The 14,872-nt window shown below is 44.4% G+C and overlaps 63 non-coding genes across 63 annotated transcripts; all 63 read right to left on the bottom strand.

The window, feature by feature from the left end:
- Nucleotides 1-96: 96 nt before the first annotated feature.
- On the bottom strand, nt 97-215 carry LOC144389658 (5S ribosomal RNA). Its single transcript, XR_013453797.1, has one exon. It is a non-coding gene; the product is annotated as a 5S ribosomal RNA (ribosomal RNA).
- Nucleotides 216-331: 116 nt separating this feature from the next.
- Nucleotides 332-450, bottom strand: LOC144395808 (5S ribosomal RNA). Its single transcript, XR_013457951.1, has one exon. It is a non-coding gene; the product is annotated as a 5S ribosomal RNA (ribosomal RNA).
- A 117-nt stretch (nt 451-567) lies between these two features.
- Nucleotides 568-686, bottom strand: LOC144403577 (5S ribosomal RNA). Its single transcript, XR_013465515.1, has one exon. It is a non-coding gene; the product is annotated as a 5S ribosomal RNA (ribosomal RNA).
- A 116-nt stretch (nt 687-802) lies between these two features.
- Nucleotides 803-921, bottom strand: LOC144391082 (5S ribosomal RNA). The gene has a single exon (XR_013454953.1). It is a non-coding gene; the product is annotated as a 5S ribosomal RNA (ribosomal RNA).
- Nucleotides 922-1,038: 117 nt separating this feature from the next.
- Nucleotides 1,039-1,157, bottom strand: LOC144401476 (5S ribosomal RNA). The gene has a single exon (XR_013463411.1). It is a non-coding gene; the product is annotated as a 5S ribosomal RNA (ribosomal RNA).
- A 116-nt stretch (nt 1,158-1,273) lies between these two features.
- LOC144401475 (5S ribosomal RNA) lies at nt 1,274-1,392 on the bottom strand. The gene has a single exon (XR_013463410.1). It is a non-coding gene; the product is annotated as a 5S ribosomal RNA (ribosomal RNA).
- Nucleotides 1,393-1,508: 116 nt separating this feature from the next.
- LOC144389657 (5S ribosomal RNA) lies at nt 1,509-1,627 on the bottom strand. The gene has a single exon (XR_013453796.1). It is a non-coding gene; the product is annotated as a 5S ribosomal RNA (ribosomal RNA).
- Nucleotides 1,628-1,743: 116 nt separating this feature from the next.
- LOC144398533 (5S ribosomal RNA) lies at nt 1,744-1,862 on the bottom strand. The gene has a single exon (XR_013460680.1). It is a non-coding gene; the product is annotated as a 5S ribosomal RNA (ribosomal RNA).
- A 117-nt stretch (nt 1,863-1,979) lies between these two features.
- On the bottom strand, nt 1,980-2,098 carry LOC144401474 (5S ribosomal RNA). Its single transcript, XR_013463409.1, has one exon. It is a non-coding gene; the product is annotated as a 5S ribosomal RNA (ribosomal RNA).
- Nucleotides 2,099-2,215: 117 nt separating this feature from the next.
- On the bottom strand, nt 2,216-2,334 carry LOC144401473 (5S ribosomal RNA). Its single transcript, XR_013463408.1, has one exon. It is a non-coding gene; the product is annotated as a 5S ribosomal RNA (ribosomal RNA).
- A 117-nt stretch (nt 2,335-2,451) lies between these two features.
- LOC144401472 (5S ribosomal RNA) lies at nt 2,452-2,570 on the bottom strand. The gene has a single exon (XR_013463407.1). It is a non-coding gene; the product is annotated as a 5S ribosomal RNA (ribosomal RNA).
- A 116-nt stretch (nt 2,571-2,686) lies between these two features.
- LOC144391081 (5S ribosomal RNA) lies at nt 2,687-2,805 on the bottom strand. Its single transcript, XR_013454952.1, has one exon. It is a non-coding gene; the product is annotated as a 5S ribosomal RNA (ribosomal RNA).
- A 117-nt stretch (nt 2,806-2,922) lies between these two features.
- Nucleotides 2,923-3,041, bottom strand: LOC144403566 (5S ribosomal RNA). The gene has a single exon (XR_013465504.1). It is a non-coding gene; the product is annotated as a 5S ribosomal RNA (ribosomal RNA).
- A 116-nt stretch (nt 3,042-3,157) lies between these two features.
- LOC144395807 (5S ribosomal RNA) lies at nt 3,158-3,276 on the bottom strand. The gene has a single exon (XR_013457950.1). It is a non-coding gene; the product is annotated as a 5S ribosomal RNA (ribosomal RNA).
- A 117-nt stretch (nt 3,277-3,393) lies between these two features.
- LOC144399041 (5S ribosomal RNA) lies at nt 3,394-3,512 on the bottom strand. The gene has a single exon (XR_013461186.1). It is a non-coding gene; the product is annotated as a 5S ribosomal RNA (ribosomal RNA).
- A 116-nt stretch (nt 3,513-3,628) lies between these two features.
- Nucleotides 3,629-3,747, bottom strand: LOC144391076 (5S ribosomal RNA). The gene has a single exon (XR_013454944.1). It is a non-coding gene; the product is annotated as a 5S ribosomal RNA (ribosomal RNA).
- A 117-nt stretch (nt 3,748-3,864) lies between these two features.
- Nucleotides 3,865-3,983, bottom strand: LOC144403555 (5S ribosomal RNA). Its single transcript, XR_013465493.1, has one exon. It is a non-coding gene; the product is annotated as a 5S ribosomal RNA (ribosomal RNA).
- Nucleotides 3,984-4,099: 116 nt separating this feature from the next.
- On the bottom strand, nt 4,100-4,218 carry LOC144395806 (5S ribosomal RNA). The gene has a single exon (XR_013457949.1). It is a non-coding gene; the product is annotated as a 5S ribosomal RNA (ribosomal RNA).
- Nucleotides 4,219-4,335: 117 nt separating this feature from the next.
- LOC144401471 (5S ribosomal RNA) lies at nt 4,336-4,454 on the bottom strand. The gene has a single exon (XR_013463406.1). It is a non-coding gene; the product is annotated as a 5S ribosomal RNA (ribosomal RNA).
- A 116-nt stretch (nt 4,455-4,570) lies between these two features.
- Nucleotides 4,571-4,689, bottom strand: LOC144395805 (5S ribosomal RNA). Its single transcript, XR_013457948.1, has one exon. It is a non-coding gene; the product is annotated as a 5S ribosomal RNA (ribosomal RNA).
- A 117-nt stretch (nt 4,690-4,806) lies between these two features.
- LOC144403544 (5S ribosomal RNA) lies at nt 4,807-4,925 on the bottom strand. The gene has a single exon (XR_013465482.1). It is a non-coding gene; the product is annotated as a 5S ribosomal RNA (ribosomal RNA).
- Nucleotides 4,926-5,041: 116 nt separating this feature from the next.
- Nucleotides 5,042-5,160, bottom strand: LOC144399177 (5S ribosomal RNA). The gene has a single exon (XR_013461322.1). It is a non-coding gene; the product is annotated as a 5S ribosomal RNA (ribosomal RNA).
- Nucleotides 5,161-5,277: 117 nt separating this feature from the next.
- On the bottom strand, nt 5,278-5,396 carry LOC144400858 (5S ribosomal RNA). The gene has a single exon (XR_013462793.1). It is a non-coding gene; the product is annotated as a 5S ribosomal RNA (ribosomal RNA).
- Nucleotides 5,397-5,513: 117 nt separating this feature from the next.
- LOC144403533 (5S ribosomal RNA) lies at nt 5,514-5,632 on the bottom strand. Its single transcript, XR_013465471.1, has one exon. It is a non-coding gene; the product is annotated as a 5S ribosomal RNA (ribosomal RNA).
- A 116-nt stretch (nt 5,633-5,748) lies between these two features.
- Nucleotides 5,749-5,867, bottom strand: LOC144399176 (5S ribosomal RNA). Its single transcript, XR_013461321.1, has one exon. It is a non-coding gene; the product is annotated as a 5S ribosomal RNA (ribosomal RNA).
- A 117-nt stretch (nt 5,868-5,984) lies between these two features.
- Nucleotides 5,985-6,103, bottom strand: LOC144401470 (5S ribosomal RNA). Its single transcript, XR_013463405.1, has one exon. It is a non-coding gene; the product is annotated as a 5S ribosomal RNA (ribosomal RNA).
- Nucleotides 6,104-6,219: 116 nt separating this feature from the next.
- On the bottom strand, nt 6,220-6,338 carry LOC144401468 (5S ribosomal RNA). Its single transcript, XR_013463403.1, has one exon. It is a non-coding gene; the product is annotated as a 5S ribosomal RNA (ribosomal RNA).
- A 116-nt stretch (nt 6,339-6,454) lies between these two features.
- Nucleotides 6,455-6,573, bottom strand: LOC144395804 (5S ribosomal RNA). Its single transcript, XR_013457947.1, has one exon. It is a non-coding gene; the product is annotated as a 5S ribosomal RNA (ribosomal RNA).
- Nucleotides 6,574-6,690: 117 nt separating this feature from the next.
- LOC144403522 (5S ribosomal RNA) lies at nt 6,691-6,809 on the bottom strand. Its single transcript, XR_013465460.1, has one exon. It is a non-coding gene; the product is annotated as a 5S ribosomal RNA (ribosomal RNA).
- Nucleotides 6,810-6,925: 116 nt separating this feature from the next.
- On the bottom strand, nt 6,926-7,044 carry LOC144398210 (5S ribosomal RNA). Its single transcript, XR_013460357.1, has one exon. It is a non-coding gene; the product is annotated as a 5S ribosomal RNA (ribosomal RNA).
- Nucleotides 7,045-7,161: 117 nt separating this feature from the next.
- On the bottom strand, nt 7,162-7,280 carry LOC144403511 (5S ribosomal RNA). The gene has a single exon (XR_013465449.1). It is a non-coding gene; the product is annotated as a 5S ribosomal RNA (ribosomal RNA).
- Nucleotides 7,281-7,396: 116 nt separating this feature from the next.
- LOC144395803 (5S ribosomal RNA) lies at nt 7,397-7,515 on the bottom strand. The gene has a single exon (XR_013457946.1). It is a non-coding gene; the product is annotated as a 5S ribosomal RNA (ribosomal RNA).
- Nucleotides 7,516-7,631: 116 nt separating this feature from the next.
- LOC144399175 (5S ribosomal RNA) lies at nt 7,632-7,750 on the bottom strand. The gene has a single exon (XR_013461320.1). It is a non-coding gene; the product is annotated as a 5S ribosomal RNA (ribosomal RNA).
- A 117-nt stretch (nt 7,751-7,867) lies between these two features.
- Nucleotides 7,868-7,986, bottom strand: LOC144400856 (5S ribosomal RNA). The gene has a single exon (XR_013462791.1). It is a non-coding gene; the product is annotated as a 5S ribosomal RNA (ribosomal RNA).
- Nucleotides 7,987-8,103: 117 nt separating this feature from the next.
- On the bottom strand, nt 8,104-8,222 carry LOC144403500 (5S ribosomal RNA). The gene has a single exon (XR_013465438.1). It is a non-coding gene; the product is annotated as a 5S ribosomal RNA (ribosomal RNA).
- Nucleotides 8,223-8,338: 116 nt separating this feature from the next.
- On the bottom strand, nt 8,339-8,457 carry LOC144399174 (5S ribosomal RNA). The gene has a single exon (XR_013461319.1). It is a non-coding gene; the product is annotated as a 5S ribosomal RNA (ribosomal RNA).
- Nucleotides 8,458-8,574: 117 nt separating this feature from the next.
- LOC144403489 (5S ribosomal RNA) lies at nt 8,575-8,693 on the bottom strand. The gene has a single exon (XR_013465427.1). It is a non-coding gene; the product is annotated as a 5S ribosomal RNA (ribosomal RNA).
- A 116-nt stretch (nt 8,694-8,809) lies between these two features.
- Nucleotides 8,810-8,928, bottom strand: LOC144391073 (5S ribosomal RNA). The gene has a single exon (XR_013454939.1). It is a non-coding gene; the product is annotated as a 5S ribosomal RNA (ribosomal RNA).
- Nucleotides 8,929-9,045: 117 nt separating this feature from the next.
- LOC144403478 (5S ribosomal RNA) lies at nt 9,046-9,164 on the bottom strand. Its single transcript, XR_013465416.1, has one exon. It is a non-coding gene; the product is annotated as a 5S ribosomal RNA (ribosomal RNA).
- Nucleotides 9,165-9,280: 116 nt separating this feature from the next.
- LOC144389655 (5S ribosomal RNA) lies at nt 9,281-9,399 on the bottom strand. The gene has a single exon (XR_013453794.1). It is a non-coding gene; the product is annotated as a 5S ribosomal RNA (ribosomal RNA).
- A 116-nt stretch (nt 9,400-9,515) lies between these two features.
- Nucleotides 9,516-9,634, bottom strand: LOC144395802 (5S ribosomal RNA). Its single transcript, XR_013457945.1, has one exon. It is a non-coding gene; the product is annotated as a 5S ribosomal RNA (ribosomal RNA).
- A 117-nt stretch (nt 9,635-9,751) lies between these two features.
- LOC144401467 (5S ribosomal RNA) lies at nt 9,752-9,870 on the bottom strand. The gene has a single exon (XR_013463402.1). It is a non-coding gene; the product is annotated as a 5S ribosomal RNA (ribosomal RNA).
- A 116-nt stretch (nt 9,871-9,986) lies between these two features.
- Nucleotides 9,987-10,105, bottom strand: LOC144389654 (5S ribosomal RNA). Its single transcript, XR_013453793.1, has one exon. It is a non-coding gene; the product is annotated as a 5S ribosomal RNA (ribosomal RNA).
- Nucleotides 10,106-10,221: 116 nt separating this feature from the next.
- On the bottom strand, nt 10,222-10,340 carry LOC144395801 (5S ribosomal RNA). Its single transcript, XR_013457944.1, has one exon. It is a non-coding gene; the product is annotated as a 5S ribosomal RNA (ribosomal RNA).
- A 117-nt stretch (nt 10,341-10,457) lies between these two features.
- LOC144403466 (5S ribosomal RNA) lies at nt 10,458-10,576 on the bottom strand. The gene has a single exon (XR_013465404.1). It is a non-coding gene; the product is annotated as a 5S ribosomal RNA (ribosomal RNA).
- A 116-nt stretch (nt 10,577-10,692) lies between these two features.
- Nucleotides 10,693-10,811, bottom strand: LOC144391070 (5S ribosomal RNA). The gene has a single exon (XR_013454937.1). It is a non-coding gene; the product is annotated as a 5S ribosomal RNA (ribosomal RNA).
- A 117-nt stretch (nt 10,812-10,928) lies between these two features.
- On the bottom strand, nt 10,929-11,047 carry LOC144403455 (5S ribosomal RNA). The gene has a single exon (XR_013465393.1). It is a non-coding gene; the product is annotated as a 5S ribosomal RNA (ribosomal RNA).
- Nucleotides 11,048-11,163: 116 nt separating this feature from the next.
- LOC144399173 (5S ribosomal RNA) lies at nt 11,164-11,282 on the bottom strand. Its single transcript, XR_013461318.1, has one exon. It is a non-coding gene; the product is annotated as a 5S ribosomal RNA (ribosomal RNA).
- A 117-nt stretch (nt 11,283-11,399) lies between these two features.
- Nucleotides 11,400-11,518, bottom strand: LOC144401466 (5S ribosomal RNA). The gene has a single exon (XR_013463401.1). It is a non-coding gene; the product is annotated as a 5S ribosomal RNA (ribosomal RNA).
- Nucleotides 11,519-11,634: 116 nt separating this feature from the next.
- On the bottom strand, nt 11,635-11,753 carry LOC144401465 (5S ribosomal RNA). The gene has a single exon (XR_013463400.1). It is a non-coding gene; the product is annotated as a 5S ribosomal RNA (ribosomal RNA).
- A 116-nt stretch (nt 11,754-11,869) lies between these two features.
- On the bottom strand, nt 11,870-11,988 carry LOC144389653 (5S ribosomal RNA). Its single transcript, XR_013453792.1, has one exon. It is a non-coding gene; the product is annotated as a 5S ribosomal RNA (ribosomal RNA).
- A 116-nt stretch (nt 11,989-12,104) lies between these two features.
- Nucleotides 12,105-12,223, bottom strand: LOC144395800 (5S ribosomal RNA). The gene has a single exon (XR_013457943.1). It is a non-coding gene; the product is annotated as a 5S ribosomal RNA (ribosomal RNA).
- Nucleotides 12,224-12,340: 117 nt separating this feature from the next.
- On the bottom strand, nt 12,341-12,459 carry LOC144403444 (5S ribosomal RNA). Its single transcript, XR_013465382.1, has one exon. It is a non-coding gene; the product is annotated as a 5S ribosomal RNA (ribosomal RNA).
- A 116-nt stretch (nt 12,460-12,575) lies between these two features.
- LOC144399172 (5S ribosomal RNA) lies at nt 12,576-12,694 on the bottom strand. Its single transcript, XR_013461317.1, has one exon. It is a non-coding gene; the product is annotated as a 5S ribosomal RNA (ribosomal RNA).
- Nucleotides 12,695-12,811: 117 nt separating this feature from the next.
- Nucleotides 12,812-12,930, bottom strand: LOC144400855 (5S ribosomal RNA). The gene has a single exon (XR_013462790.1). It is a non-coding gene; the product is annotated as a 5S ribosomal RNA (ribosomal RNA).
- A 117-nt stretch (nt 12,931-13,047) lies between these two features.
- Nucleotides 13,048-13,166, bottom strand: LOC144403433 (5S ribosomal RNA). The gene has a single exon (XR_013465371.1). It is a non-coding gene; the product is annotated as a 5S ribosomal RNA (ribosomal RNA).
- Nucleotides 13,167-13,282: 116 nt separating this feature from the next.
- LOC144399170 (5S ribosomal RNA) lies at nt 13,283-13,401 on the bottom strand. Its single transcript, XR_013461315.1, has one exon. It is a non-coding gene; the product is annotated as a 5S ribosomal RNA (ribosomal RNA).
- A 117-nt stretch (nt 13,402-13,518) lies between these two features.
- LOC144401464 (5S ribosomal RNA) lies at nt 13,519-13,637 on the bottom strand. Its single transcript, XR_013463399.1, has one exon. It is a non-coding gene; the product is annotated as a 5S ribosomal RNA (ribosomal RNA).
- Nucleotides 13,638-13,753: 116 nt separating this feature from the next.
- LOC144401462 (5S ribosomal RNA) lies at nt 13,754-13,872 on the bottom strand. The gene has a single exon (XR_013463397.1). It is a non-coding gene; the product is annotated as a 5S ribosomal RNA (ribosomal RNA).
- A 116-nt stretch (nt 13,873-13,988) lies between these two features.
- LOC144395799 (5S ribosomal RNA) lies at nt 13,989-14,107 on the bottom strand. The gene has a single exon (XR_013457942.1). It is a non-coding gene; the product is annotated as a 5S ribosomal RNA (ribosomal RNA).
- A 117-nt stretch (nt 14,108-14,224) lies between these two features.
- LOC144403422 (5S ribosomal RNA) lies at nt 14,225-14,343 on the bottom strand. Its single transcript, XR_013465360.1, has one exon. It is a non-coding gene; the product is annotated as a 5S ribosomal RNA (ribosomal RNA).
- A 116-nt stretch (nt 14,344-14,459) lies between these two features.
- Nucleotides 14,460-14,578, bottom strand: LOC144398209 (5S ribosomal RNA). Its single transcript, XR_013460356.1, has one exon. It is a non-coding gene; the product is annotated as a 5S ribosomal RNA (ribosomal RNA).
- Nucleotides 14,579-14,695: 117 nt separating this feature from the next.
- On the bottom strand, nt 14,696-14,814 carry LOC144403410 (5S ribosomal RNA). The gene has a single exon (XR_013465348.1). It is a non-coding gene; the product is annotated as a 5S ribosomal RNA (ribosomal RNA).
- Between the last annotated feature and the right edge of the window lie 58 nt (nt 14,815-14,872).

Raw genomic sequence — 14,872 nt, 5'->3', positions numbered from 1 at the left:
ATCTTTTAAAATGTGTCAAAGGTTTTGTAGTTTTGACAATTAAATGGAGTCACTTTCTAAGGCCTTCTCTGTGTCTTTTACAGATCGAAATGAAAAAGCTTACAGCACCTGGGATTCCCAGGCGGTCTTCCATCCAAGTACTAACCAGGCCCTACTCTGCTTAGCTTCTGAGATCTGACGAGATCAGGCGGAGCCAGAGAGGTATGGCCGTAAGCAACTGTATGTCCTCTACCTAATCTTTTAAAATGTGTCAAAGGTTTTGGAGTTTTGACAATGAAATGGAGTCACTTTCTAAGTTCTTCTCTGTGTCTTTTACAGATCGAAATAAAAAAGCTTACAGCACCTGGGATTCCCAGGCGGTCTTCCATCCAAGTACTAACCAGGCCCTACTCTGCTTAGCTTCTGAGATCAGACGAGATCAGGCGGAGCCAGAGAGGTATGGCCGTAAGCAACTGTATGTCCTCTTCCTAATCTTTTAAAATGTGTCAAAGGTTTTGGAGTTTTGATAATGAAAAAGGAGTCACTTTCTAATGCCTTCTCTATTTCTTCCAGAGAGAGAAATGAAAAAGCTTACGGCACCTGGGATTCCCAGGCGGTCTTCCATCCAAGTACTAACCAGGCCCTACTCTGCTTAGCTTCTGAGATCTGACGAGATCAGGCGGAGCCAGAGAGGTATGGCCGTAAGCAACTGTATGTCCTCTACCTAATCTTTTAAAATGTGTCAAAGGTTTTGTAGTTTTGACAATTAAATGGAGTCACTTTCTAAGGCCTTCTCTGTGTCTTTTACAGATCGAAATGAAAAAGCTTACAGCACCTGGGATTCCCAGGCGGTCTTCCATCCAAGTACTAACCAGGCCCTACTCTGCTTAGCTTCTGAGATCAGACGAGATCAGGCGAAGCCAGAGAGGTATGGCCGTAAGCAACTGTATGTCCTCTTCCTAATATTTTAAAATGTGTCAAAGGTTTTGGAGTTTAGATAATGAAAAAGGAGTCACTTTCTAATGCCTTCTCGATTTCTTCCAGAGAGAGAAATGAAAAAGCTTACGGCACCTGGGATTCCCAGGCGGTCTTCCATCCAAGTACTAACCAGGCCCTACTCTGCTTAGCTTCTGAGATCAGACGAGATCAGGCGGAGCCAGAGAGGTATGGCCGTAAGCAACTGTATGTCCTCTACCTAATCTTTTAAAATGTGTCAAAGGTTTTGTAGTTTTGACAATAAAATGGAGTCACTTTCTAAGGCCTTCTCTGTGTCTTTTACAGATAGAAATGAAAAAGCTTACGGCACCTGGGATTCCCAGGCGGTCTTCCATCCAAGTACTAACCAGGCCCTACTCTGCTTAGCTTCTGAGATCAGACGAGATCAGGCGGAGCCAGAGAGGTATGGCCGTAAGCAACTGTATGTCCTCTACCTAATCTTTTAAAATGTGTCAAAGGTTTTGTAGTTTTGACAATTAAATGGAGTCACTTTCTAAGGCCTTCTCTGTGTCTTTTACAGATCGAAATGAAAAAGCTTACAGCACCTGGGATTCCCAGGCGGTCTTCCATCCAAGTACTAACCAGGCCCTACTCTGCTTAGCTTCTGAGATCTGACGAGATCAGGCGGAGCCAGAGAGGTATGGCCGTAAGCAACTGTATGTCCTCTACCTAATCTTTTAAAATGTGTCAAAGGTTTTGGAGTTTTGACAATGAAATGGAGTCACTTTCTAAGGCCTTCTCTGTGTCTTTTACAAATAGAATTGAAAAAGCTTACGGCACCTGGGATTCCCAGGCGGTCTTCCATCCAAGTACTAACCAGGCCCTACTCTGCTTAGCTTCTGAGATCAGACGAGATCAGGCTGAGCCAGAGAGGTATGGCCGTAAGCAACTGTATGTCCTCTTCCTAATCTTTTAAAATGTGTCAAAGGTTTTGGAGTTTTGATAATGAAAAAGGAGTCACTTTCTAATGCCTTCTCGATTTCTTCCAGAGAGAGAAATGAAAAAGCTTACGGCACCTGGGATTCCCAGGCGGTCTTCCATCCAAGTACTAACCAGGCCCTACTCTGCTTAGCTTCTGAGATCAGACGAGATCAGGCGGAGCCAGAGAGGTATGGCCGTAAGCAACTGTATGTCCTCTTCCTAATCTTTTAAAATGTGTCAAAGGTTTTGGAGTTTTGATAATGAAAAAGGAGTCACTTTCTAATGCCTTCTCGATTTCTTCCAGAGAGAGAAATGAAAAAGCTTACGGCACCTGGGATTCCCAGGCGGTCTTCCATCCAAGTACTAACCAGGCCCTACTCTGCTTAGCTTCTGAGATCAGACGAGATCAGGCGGAGCCAGAGAGGTATGGCCGTAAGCAACTGTATGTCCTCTTCCTAATCTTTTAAAATGTGTCAAAGGTTTTGGAGTTTTGATAATGAAAAAGGAGTCACTTTCTAATGCCTTCTCGATTTCTTCCAGAGAGAGAAATGAAAAAGCTTACGGCACCTGGGATTCCCAGGCGGTCTTCCATCCAAGTACTAACCAGGCCCTACTCTGCTTAGCTTCTGAGATCAGACGAGATCAGGCGGAGCCAGAGAGGTATGGCCGTAAGCAACTGTATGTCCTCTTCCTAATCTTTTAAAATGTGTCAAAGGTTTTGTAGTTTTGACAATGAAATGGAGTCACTTTCTAAGGCCTTCTCTGTGTCTTTTACAGATCGAAATGAAAAAGCTTACAGCACCTGGGATTCCCAGGCGGTCTTCCATCCAAGTACTAACCAGGCCCTACTCTGCTTAGCTTCTGAGATCAGACGAGATCAGGCGAAGCCAGAGAGGTATGGCCGTAAGCAACTGTATGTCCTCTTCCTAATATTTTAAAATGTGTCAAAGGTTTTGGAGTTTAGATAATGAAAAAGGAGTCACTTTCTAATGCCTTCTCGATTTCTTCCAGAGAGAGAAATGAAAAAGCTTACGGCACCTGGGATTCCCAGGCGGTCTTCCATCCAAGTACTAACCAGGCCCTACTCTGCTTAGCTTCTGAGATCTGACGAGATCAGGCGGAGCCAGAGAGGTATGGCCGTAAGCAACTGTATGTCCTCTTCCTAATCTTTTAAAATGTGTCAAAGGTTTTGTAGTTTTGACAATGAAATGGAGTCACTTTCTAAGGCCTTCTCTGTGTCTTTTACAGATCGAAATGAAAAAGCTTACAGCACCTGGGATTCCCAGGCGGTCTTCCATCCAAGTACTAACCAGGCCCTACTCTGCTTAGCTTCTGAGATCAGACGAGATCAGGCGGAGCCAGAGAGGTATGGCCGTAAGCAACTGTATGTCCTCTTCCTAATCTTTTAAAATGTGTCAAAGGTTTTGGAGTTTTGATAATGAAAAAGGAGTCACTTTCTAATGCCTTCTCGATTTCTTCCAGAGAGAGAAATGAAAAAGCTTACGGCACCTGGGATTCCCAGGCGGTCTTCCATCCAAGTACTAACCAGGCCCTACTCTGCTTAGCTTCTGAGATCTGACGAGAGCAGGCGGAGCCAGAGAGGTATGGCCGTAAGCAACTGTATGTCCTCTACCTAATCTTTTAAAATGTGTCAAAGGTTTTGTGGTTTTGACAATTAAATGGAGTCACTTTCTAAGGCCTTCTCTGTGTCTTTTACAGATCGAAATGAAAAAGCTTACAGCACCTGGGATTCCCAGGCGGTCTTCCATCCAAGTACTAACCAGGCCCTACTCTGCTTAGCTTCTGAGATCAGACGAGATCAGGCGAAGCCAGAGAGGTATGGCCGTAAGCAACTGTATGTCCTCTTCCTAATATTTTAAAATGTGTCAAAGGTTTTGGAGTTTAGATAATGAAAAAGGAGTCACTTTCTAATGCCTTCTCGATTTCTTCCAGAGAGAGAAATGAAAAAGCTTACGGCACCTGGGATTCCCAGGCGGTCTTCCATCCAAGTACTAACCAGGCCCTACTCTGCTTAGCTTCTGAGATCTGACGAGATCAGGCGGAGCCAGAGAGGTATGGCCGTAAGCAACTGTATGTCCTCTTCCTAATCTTTTAAAATGTGTCAAAGGTTTTGTAGTTTTGACAATGAAATGGAGTCACTTTCTAAGGCCTTCTCTGTGTCTTTTACAGATCGAAATGAAAAAGCTTACAGCACCTGGGATTCCCAGGCGGTCTTCCATCCAAGTACTAACCAGGCCCTACTCTGCTTAGCTTCTGAGATCAGACGAGATCAGGCGGAGCCAGAGAGGTATGGCCGTAAGCAACTGTATGTCCTCTTCCTAATCTTTTAAAATGTGTCAAAGGTTTTGGAGTTTTGATAATGAAAAAGGAGTCACTTTCTAATGCCTTCTCGATTTCTTCCAGAGAGAGAAATGAAAAAGCTTACGGCACCTGGGATTCCCAGGCGGTCTTCCATCCAAGTACTAACCAGGCCCTACTCTGCTTAGCTTCTGAGATCAGACGAGATCAGGCGGAGCCAGAGAGGTATGGCCGTAAGCAACTGTATGTCCTCTACCTAATCTTTTAAAATGTGTCAAAGGTTTTGTAGTTTTGACAATTAAATGGAGTCACTTTCTAAGGCCTTCTCTGTGTCTTTTACAGATCGAAATGAAAAAGCTTACAGCACCTGGGATTCCCAGGCGGTCTTCCATCCAAGTACTAACCAGGCCCTACTCTGCTTAGCTTCTGAGATCAGACGAGATCAGGCGGAGCCAGAGAGGTATGGCCGTAAGCAACTGTATGTCCTCTTCCTAATCTTTTAAAATGTGTCAAAGGTTTTGGAGTTTTGATAATGAAAAAGGAGTCACTTTCTAATGCCTTCTCGATTTCTTCCAGAGAGAGAAATGAAAAAGCTTACGGCACCTGGGATTCCCAGGCGGTCTTCCATCCAAGTACTAACCAGGCCCTACTCTGCTTAGCTTCTGAGATCTGACGAGATCAGGCGGAGCCAGAGAGGTATGGCCGTAAGCAACTGTATGTCCTCTACCTAATCTTTTAAAATGTGTCAAAGGTTTTGTAGTTTTGACAATTAAATGGAGTCACTTTCTAAGGCCTTCTCTGTGTCTTTTACAGATCGAAATGAAAAAGCTTACAGCACCTGGGATTCCCAGGCGGTCTTCCATCCAAGTACTAACCAGGCCCTACTCTGCTTAGCTTCTGAGATCAGACGAGATCAGGCCGAGCCAGAGAGGTATGGCCGTAAGCAACTGTATGTCCTCTTCCTAATCTTTTAAAATGTGTCAAAGGTTTTGGAGTTTTGATAATGAAAAAGGAGTCACTTTCTAATGCCTTCTCGATTTCTTCCAGAGAGAGAAATGAAAAAGCTTACGGCACCTGGGATTCCCAGGCGGTCTTCCATCCAAGTACTAACCAGGCCCTACTCTGCTTAGCTTCTGAGATCAGACGAGATCAGGCGAAGCCAGAGAGGTATGGCCGTAAGCAACTGTATGTCCTCTTCCTAATATTTTAAAATGTGTCAAAGGTTTTGGAGTTTAGATAATGAAAAAGGAGTCACTTTCTAATGCCTTCTCGATTTCTTCCAGAGAGAGAAATGAAAAAGCTTACGGCACCTGGGATTCCCAGGCGGTCTTCCATCCAAGTACTAACCAGGCCCTACTCTGCTTAGCTTCTGAGATCTGACGAGATCAGGCGGAGCCAGAGAGGTATGGCCGTAAGCAACTGTATGTCCTCTTCCTAATCTTTTAAAATGTGTCAAAGGTTTTGTAGTTTTGACAATGAAATGGAGTCACTTTCTAAGGCCTTCTCTGTGTCTTTTACAGATCGAAATGAAAAAGCTTACAGCACCTGGGATTCCCAGGCGGTCTTCCATCCAAGTACTAACCAGGCCCTACTCTGCTTAGCTTCTGAGATCAGACGAGATCAGGCCGAGCCAGAGAGGTATGGCCGTAAGCAACTGTATGTCCTCTTCCTAATCTTTTAAAATGTGTCAAAGGTTTTGGAGTTTTGATAATGAAAAAGGAGTCACTTTCTAATGCCTTCTCGATTTCTTCCAGAGAGAGAAATGAAAAAGCTTACGGCACCTGGGATTCCCAGGCGGTCTTCCATCCAAGTACTAACCAGGCCCTACTCTGCTTAGCTTCTGAGATCAGACGAGATCAGGCGGAGCCAGAGAGGTATGGCCGTAAGCAACTGTATGTCCTCTACCTAATCTTTTAAAATGTGTCAAAGGTTTTGTAGTTTTGACAATAAAATGGAGTCACTTTCTAAGGCCTTCTCTGTGTCTTTTACAGATAGAAATGAAAAAGCTTACGGCACCTGGGATTCCCAGGCGGTCTTCCATCCAAGTACTAACCAGGCCCTACTCTGCTTAGCTTCTGAGATCAGACGAGATCAGGCGGAGCCAGAGAGGTATGGCCGTAAGCAACTGTATGTCCTCTACCTAATCTTTTAAAATGTGTCAAAGGTTTTGGAGTTTTGACAATGAAATGGAGTCTCTTTCTAAGTTCTTCTTTGTGTCTTTTACAGATCGAAATAAAAAAGCTTACAGCACCTGGGATTCCCAGGCGGTCTTCCATCCAAGTACTAACCAGGCCCTACTCTGCTTAGCTTCTGAGATCAGACGAGATCAGGCGGAGCCAGAGAGGTATGGCCGTAAGCAACTGTATGTCCTCTTCCTAATCTTTTAAAATGTGTCAAAGGTTTTGGAGTTTTGATAATGAAAAAGGAGTCACTTTCTAATGCCTTCTCTATTTCTTCCAGAGAGAGAAATGAAAAAGCTTACGGCACCTGGGATTCCCAGGCGGTCTTCCATCCAAGTACTAACCAGGCCCTACTCTGCTTAGCTTCTGAGATCTGACGAGATCAGGCGGAGCCAGAGAGGTATGGCCGTAAGCAACTGTATGTCCTCTACCTAATCTTTTAAAATGTGTCAAAGGTTTTGTAGTTTTGACAATTAAATGGAGTCACTTTCTAAGGCCTTCTCTGTGTCTTTTACAGATCGAAATGAAAAAGCTTACAGCACCTGGGATTCCCAGGCGGTCTTCCATCCAAGTACTAAACAGGCCCTACTCTGCTTAGCTTCTGAGATCAGACGAGATCAGGCGAAGCCAGAGAGGTATGGCCGTAAGCAACTGTATGTCCTCTTCCTAATATTTTAAAATGTGTCAAAGGTTTTGGAGTTTTGATAATGAAAAAGGAGTCACTTTCTAATGCCTTCTCGATTTCTTCCAGAGAGAGAAATGAAAAAGCTTACGGCACCTGGGATTCCCAGGCGGTCTTCCATCCAAGTACTAACCAGGCCCTACTCTGCTTAGCTTCTGAGATCTGACGAGATCAGGCGGAGCCAGAGAGGTATGGCCGTAAGCAACTGTATGTCCTCTTCCTAATCTTTTAAAATGTGTCAAAGGTTTTGTAGTTTTGACAATGAAATGGAGTCACTTTCTAAGGCCTTCTCTGTGTCTTTTACAGATCGAAATGAAAAAGCTTACAGCACCTGGGATTCCCAGGCGGTCTTCCATCCAAGTACTAACCAGGCCCTACTCTGCTTAGCTTCTGAGATCAGACGAGATCAGGCGGAGCCAGAGAGGTATGGCCGTAAGCAACTGTATGTCCTCTTCCTAATCTTTTAAAATGTGTCAAAGGTTTTGTAGTTTTGACAATGAAATGGAGTCACTTTCTAAGGCCTTCTCTGTGTCTTTTACAGATCGAAATGAAAAAGCTTACAGCACCTGGGATTCCCAGGCGGTCTTCCATCCAAGTACTAACCAGGCCCTACTCTGCTTAGCTTCTGAGATCAGACGAGATCAGGCCGAGCCAGAGAGGTATGGCCGTAAGCAACTGTATGTCCTCTTCCTAATCTTTTAAAATGTGTCAAAGGTTTTGGAGTTTTGATAATGAAAAAGGAGTCACTTTCTAATGCCTTCTCGATTTCTTCCAGAGAGAGAAATGAAAAAGCTTACGGCACCTGGGATTCCCAGGCGGTCTTCCATCCAAGTACTAACCAGGCCCTACTCTGCTTAGCTTCTGAGATCAGACGAGATCAGGCGAAGCCAGAGAGGTATGGCCGTAAGCAACTGTATGTCCTCTTCCTAATATTTTAAAATGTGTCAAAGGTTTTGGAGTTTAGATAATGAAAAAGGAGTCACTTTCTAATGCCTTCTCGATTTCTTCCAGAGAGAGAAATGAAAAAGCTTACGGCACCTGGGATTCCCAGGCGGTCTTCCATCCAAGTACTAACCAGGCCCTACTCTGCTTAGCTTCTGAGATCTGACGAGATCAGGCGGAGCCAGAGAGGTATGGCCGTAAGCAACTGTATGTCCTCTTCCTAATCTTTTAAAATGTGTCAAAGGTTTTGTAGTTTTGACAATGAAATGGAGTCACTTTCTAAGGCCTTCTCTGTGTCTTTTACAGATCGAAATGAAAAAGCTTACAGCACCTGGGATTCCCAGGCGGTCTTCCATCCAAGTACTAACCAGGCCCTACTCTGCTTAGCTTCTGAGATCAGACGAGATCAGGCCGAGCCAGAGAGGTATGGCCGTAAGCAACTGTATGTCCTCTTCCTAATCTTTTAAAATGTGTCAAAGGTTTTGGAGTTTTGATAATGAAAAAGGAGTCACTTTCTAATGCCTTCTCGATTTCTTCCAGAGAGAGAAATGAAAAAGCTTACGGCACCTGGGATTCCCAGGCGGTCTTCCATCCAAGTACTAACCAGGCCCTACTCTGCTTAGCTTCTGAGATCTGACGAGATCAGGCGGAGCCAGAGAGGTATGGCCGTAAGCAACTGTATGTCCTCTACCTAATCTTTTAAAATGTGTCAAAGGTTTTGTAGTTTTGACAATTAAATGGAGTCACTTTCTAAGGCCTTCTCTGTGTCTTTTACAGATCGAAATGAAAAAGCTTACAGCACCTGGGATTCCCAGGCGGTCTTCCATCCAAGTACTAACCAGGCCCTACTCTGCTTAGCTTCTGAGATCAGACGAGATCAGGCGAAGCCAGAGAGGTATGGCCGTAAGCAACTGTATGTCCTCTTCCTAATCTTTTAAAATGTGTCAAAGGTTTTGGAGTTTTGATAATGAAAAAGGAGTCACTTTCTAATGCCTTCTCGATTTCTTCCAGAGAGAGAAATGAAAAAGCTTACGGCACCTGGGATTCCCAGGCGGTCTTCCATCCAAGTACTAACCAGGCCCTACTCTGCTTAGCTTCTGAGATCTGACGAGATCAGGCGGAGCCAGAGAGGTATGGCCGTAAGCAACTGTATGTCCTCTACCTAATCTTTTAAAATGTGTCAAAGGTTTTGTAGTTTTGACAATTAAATGGAGTCACTTTCTAAGGCCTTCTCTGTGTCTTTTACAGATCGAAATGAAAAAGCTTACAGCACCTGGGATTCCCAGGCGGTCTTCCATCCAAGTACTAACCAGGCCCTACTCTGCTTAGCTTCTGAGATCTGACGAGATCAGGCGGAGCCAGAGAGGTATGGCCGTAAGCAACTGTATGTCCTCTACCTAATCTTTTAAAATGTGTCAAAGGTTTTGGAGTTTTGACAATGAAATGGAGTCACTTTCTAAGTTCTTCTCTGTGTCTTTTACAGATCGAAATAAAAAAGCTTACAGCACCTGGGATTCCCAGGCGGTCTTCCATCCAAGTACTAACCAGGCCCTACTCTGCTTAGCTTCTGAGATCAGACGAGATCAGGCGGAGCCAGAGAGGTATGGCCGTAAGCAACTGTATGTCCTCTTCCTAATCTTTTAAAATGTGTCAAAGGTTTTGGAGTTTTGATAATGAAAAAGGAGTCACTTTCTAATGCCTTCTCGATTTCTTCCAGAGAGAGAAATGAAAAAGCTTACGGCACCTGGGATTCCCAGGCGGTCTTCCATCCAAGTACTAACCAGGCCCTACTCTGCTTAGCTTCTGAGATCAGACGAGATCAGGCGGAGCCAGAGAGGTATGGCCGTAAGCAACTGTATGTCCTCTACCTAATCTTTTAAAATGTGTCAAAGGTTTTGTAGTTTTGACAATTAAATGGAGTCACTTTCTAAGGCCTTCTCTGTGTCTTTTACAGATCGAAATGAAAAAGCTTACAGCACCTGGGATTCCCAGGCGGTCTTCCATCCAAGTACTAACCAGGCCCTACTCTGCTTAGCTTCTGAGATCTGACGAGATCAGGCGGAGCCAGAGAGGTATGGCCGTAAGCAACTGTATGTCCTCTACCTAATCTTTTAAAATGTGTCAAAGGTTTTGGAGTTTTGACAATGAAATGGAGTCACTTTCTAAGTTCTTCTCTGTGTCTTTTACAGATCGAAATAAAAAAGCTTACAGCACCTGGGATTCCCAGGCGGTCTTCCATCCAAGTACTAACCAGGCCCTACTCTGCTTAGCTTCTGAGATCAGACGAGATCAGGCGGAGCCAGAGAGGTATGGCCGTAAGCAACTGTATGTCCTCTTCCTAATCTTTTAAAATGTGTCAAAGGTTTTGGAGTTTTGATAATGAAAAAGGAGTCACTTTCTAATGCCTTCTCGATTTCTTCCAGAGAGAGAAATGAAAAAGCTTACGGCACCTGGGATTCCCAGGCGGTCTTCCATCCAAGTACTAACCAGGCCCTACTCTGCTTAGCTTCTGAGATCTGACGAGATCAGGCGGAGCCAGAGAGGTATGGCCGTAAGCAACTGTATGTCCTCTACCTAATCTTTTAAAATGTGTCAAAGGTTTTGTAGTTTTGACAATTAAATGGAGTCACTTTCTAAGGCCTTCTCTGTGTCTTTTACAGATCGAAATGAAAAAGCTTACAGCACCTGGGATTCCCAGGCGGTCTTCCATCCAAGTACTAACCAGGCCCTACTCTGCTTAGCTTCTGAGATCAGACGAGATCAGGCGAAGCCAGAGAGGTATGGCCGTAAGCAACTGTATGTCCTCTTCCTAATATTTTAAAATGTGTCAAAGGTTTTGGAGTTTAGATAATGAAAAAGGAGTCACTTTCTAATGCCTTCTCGATTTCTTCCAGAGAGAGAAATGAAAAAGCTTACGGCACCTGGGATTCCCAGGCGGTCTTCCATCCAAGTACTAACCAGGCCCTACTCTGCTTAGCTTCTGAGATCTGACGAGATCAGGCGGAGCCAGAGAGGTATGGCCGTAAGCAACTGTATGTCCTCTTCCTAATCTTTTAAAATGTGTCAAAGGTTTTGTAGTTTTGACAATGAAATGGAGTCACTTTCTAAGGCCTTCTCTGTGTCTTTTACAGATCGAAATGAAAAAGCTTACAGCACCTGGGATTCCCAGGCGGTCTTCCATCCAAGTACTAACCAGGCCCTACTCTGCTTAGCTTCTGAGATCAGACGAGATCAGGCCGAGCCAGAGAGGTATGGCCGTAAGCAACTGTATGTCCTCTTCCTAATCTTTTAAAATGTGTCAAAGGTTTTGGAGTTTTGATAATGAAAAAGGAGTCACTTTCTAATGCCTTCTCGATTTCTTCCAGAGAGAGAAATGAAAAAGCTTACGGCACCTGGGATTCCCAGGCGGTCTTCCATCCAAGTACTAACCAGGCCCTACTCTGCTTAGCTTCTGAGATCAGACGAGATCAGGCGGAGCCAGAGAGGTATGGCCGTAAGCAACTGTATGTCCTCTACCTAATCTTTTAAAATGTGTCAAAGGTTTTGTAGTTTTGACAATAAAATGGAGTCACTTTCTAAGGCCTTCTCTGTGTCTTTTACAGATAGAAATGAAAAAGCTTACGGCACCTGGGATTCCCAGGCGGTCTTCCATCCAAGTACTAACCAGGCCCTACTCTGCTTAGCTTCTGAGATCAGACGAGATCAGGCGGAGCCAGAGAGGTATGGCCGTAAGCAACTGTATGTCCTCTACCTAATCTTTTAAAATGTGTCAAAGGTTTTGTAGTTTTGACAATTAAATGTAGTCACTTTCTAAGGCCTTCTCTGTGTCTTTTACAGATCGAAATGAAAAAGCTTACAGCACCTGGGATTCCCAGGCGGTCTTCCATCCAAGTACTAACCAGGCCCTACTCTGCTTAGCTTCTGAGATCTGACGAGATCAGGCGGAGCCAGAGAGGTATGGCCGTAAGCAACTGTATGTCCTCTACCTAATCTTTTAAAATGTGTCAAAGGTTTTGGAGTTTTGACAATGAAATGGAGTCTCTTTCTAAGTTCTTCTTTGTGTCTTTTACAGATCGAAATAAAAAAGCTTACAGCACCTGGGATTCCCAGGCGGTCTTCCATCCAAGTACTAACCAGGCCCTACTCTGCTTAGCTTCTGAGATCAGACGAGATCAGGCGGAGCCAGAGAGGTATGGCCGTAAGCAACTGTATGTCCTCTTCCTAATCTTTTAAAATGTGTCAAAGGTTTTGGAGTTTTGATAATGAAAAAGGAGTCACTTTCTAATGCCTTCTCTATTTCTTCCAGAGAGAGAAATGAAAAAGCTTACGGCACCTGGGATTCCCAGGCGGTCTTCCATCCAAGTACTAACCAGGCCCTACTCTGCTTAGCTTCTGAGATCTGACGAGATCAGGCGGAGCCAGAGAGGTATGGCCGTAAGCAACTGTATGTCCTCTACCTAATCTTTTAAAATGTGTCAAAGGTTTTGTAGTTTTGACAATTAAATGGAGTCACTTTCTAAGGCCTTCTCTGTGTCTTTTACAGATCGAAATGAAAAAGCTTACAGCACCTGGGATTCCCAGGCGGTCTTCCATCCAAGTACTAACCAGGCCCTACTCTGCTTAGCTTCTGAGATCAGACGAGATCAGGCCGAGCCAGAGAGGTATGGCCGTAAGCAACTGTATGTCCTCTTCCTAATCTTTTAAAATGTGTCAAAGGTTTTGGAGTTTTGATAATGAAAAAGGAGTCACTTTCTAATGCCTTCTCGATTTCTTCCAGAGAGAGAAATGAAAAAGCTTACGGCACCTGGGATTCCCAGGCGGTCTTCCATCCAAGTACTAACCAGGCCCTACTCTGCTTAGCTTCTGAGATCAGACGAGATCAGGCGAAGCCAGAGAGGTATGGCCGTAAGCAACTGTATGTCCTCTTCCTAATATTTTAAAATGTGTCAAAGGTTTTGGAGTTTAGATAATGAAAAAGGAGTCACTTTCTAATGCCTTCTCGATTTCTTCCAGAGAGAGAAATGAAAAAGCTTACGGCACCTGGGATTCCCAGGCGGTCTTCCATCCAAGTACTAACCAGGCCCTACTCTGCTTAGCTTCTGAGATCTGACGAGATCAGGCGGAGCCAGAGAGGTATGGCCGTAAGCAACTGTATGTCCTCTTCCTAATCTTTTAAAATGTGTCAAAGGTTTTGTAGTTTTGACAATGAAATGGAGTCACTTTCTAAGGCCTTCTCTGTGTCTTTTACAGATCGAAATGAAAAAGCTTACAGCACCTGGGATTCCCAGGCGGTCTTCCATCCAAGTACTAACCAGGCCCTACTCTGCTTAGCTTCTGAGATCAGACGAGATCAGGCCGAGCCAGAGAGGTATGGCCGTAAGCAACTGTATGTCCTCTTCCTAATCTTTTAAAATGTGTCAAAGGTTTTGGAGTTTTGATAATGAAAAAGGAGTCACTTTCTAATGCCTTCTCGATTTCTTCCAGAGAGAGAAATGAAAAAGCTTACGGCACCTGGGATTCCCAGGCGGTCTTCCATCCAAGTACTAACCAGGCCCTACTCTGCTTAGCTTCTGAGATCAGACGAGATCAGGCGGAGCCAGAGAGGTATGGCCGTAAGCAACTGTATGTCCTCTACCTAATCTTTTAAAATGTGTCAAAGGTTTTGTAGTTTTGACAATAAAATGGAGTCACTTTCTAAGGCCTTCTCTGTGTCTTTTACAGATAGAAATGAAAAAGCTTACGGCACCTGGGATTCCCAGGCGGTCTTCCATCCAAGTACTAACCAGGCCCTACTCTGCTTAGCTTCTGAGATCAGACGAGATCAGGCGGAGCCAGAGAGGTATGGCCGTAAGCAACTGTATGTCCTCTACCTAATCTTTTAAAATGTGTCAAAGGTTTTGGAGTTTTGACAATGAAATGGAGTCTCTTTCTAAGTTCTTCTTTGTGTCTTTTACAGATCGAAATAAAAAAGCTTACAGCACCTGGGATTCCCAGGCGGTCTTCCATCCAAGTACTAACCAGGCCCTACTCTGCTTAGCTTCTGAGATCAGACGAGATCAGGCGGAGCCAGAGAGGTATGGCCGTAAGCAACTGTATGTCCTCTTCCTAATCTTTTAAAATGTGTCAAAGGTTTTGGAGTTTTGATAATGAAAAAGGAGTCACTTTCTAATGCCTTCTCTATTTCTTCCAGAGAGAGAAATGAAAAAGCTTACGGCACCTGGGATTCCCAGGCGGTCTTCCATCCAAGTACTAACCAGGCCCTACTCTGCTTAGCTTCTGAGATCTGACGAGATCAGGCGGAGCCAGAGAGGTATGGCCGTAAGCAACTGTATGTCCTCTACCTAATCTTTTAAAATGTGTCAAAGGTTTTGTAGTTTTGACAATTAAATGGAGTCACTTTCTAAGGCCTTCTCTGTGTCTTTTACAGATCGAAATGAAAAAGCTTACAGCACCTGGGATTCCCAGGCGGTCTTCCATCCAAGTACTAAACAGGCCCTACTCTGCTTAGCTTCTGAGATCAGACGAGATCAGGCGAAGCCAGAGAGGTATGGCCGTAAGCAACTGTATGTCCTCTTCCTAATATTTTAAAATGTGTCAAAGGTTTTGGAGTTTTGATAATGAAAAAGGAGTCACTTTCTAATGCCTTCTCGATTTCTTCCAGAGAGAGAAATGAAAAAGCTTACGGCACCTGGGATTCCCAGGCGGTCTTCCATCCAAGTACTAACCAGGCCCTACTCTGCTTAGCTTCTGAGATCTGACGAGATCAGGCGGAGCCAGAGAGGTATGGCCGTAAGCAACTGTATGTCCTCTTCCTAATCTTTTAAAATGTGTCAAAGGTTTTGTAGTTTTGACA

This window comes from Gasterosteus aculeatus, chromosome 2 (genome assembly GCF_964276395.1).
Source record: "Gasterosteus aculeatus chromosome 2, fGasAcu3.hap1.1, whole genome shotgun sequence".
Taxonomy (NCBI): Eukaryota; Metazoa; Chordata; class Actinopteri; order Perciformes; family Gasterosteidae; genus Gasterosteus; species Gasterosteus aculeatus.
Note: the sequence above shows the minus strand (reverse complement) of the source record. Positions and strands in the feature narration are given on the sequence as shown.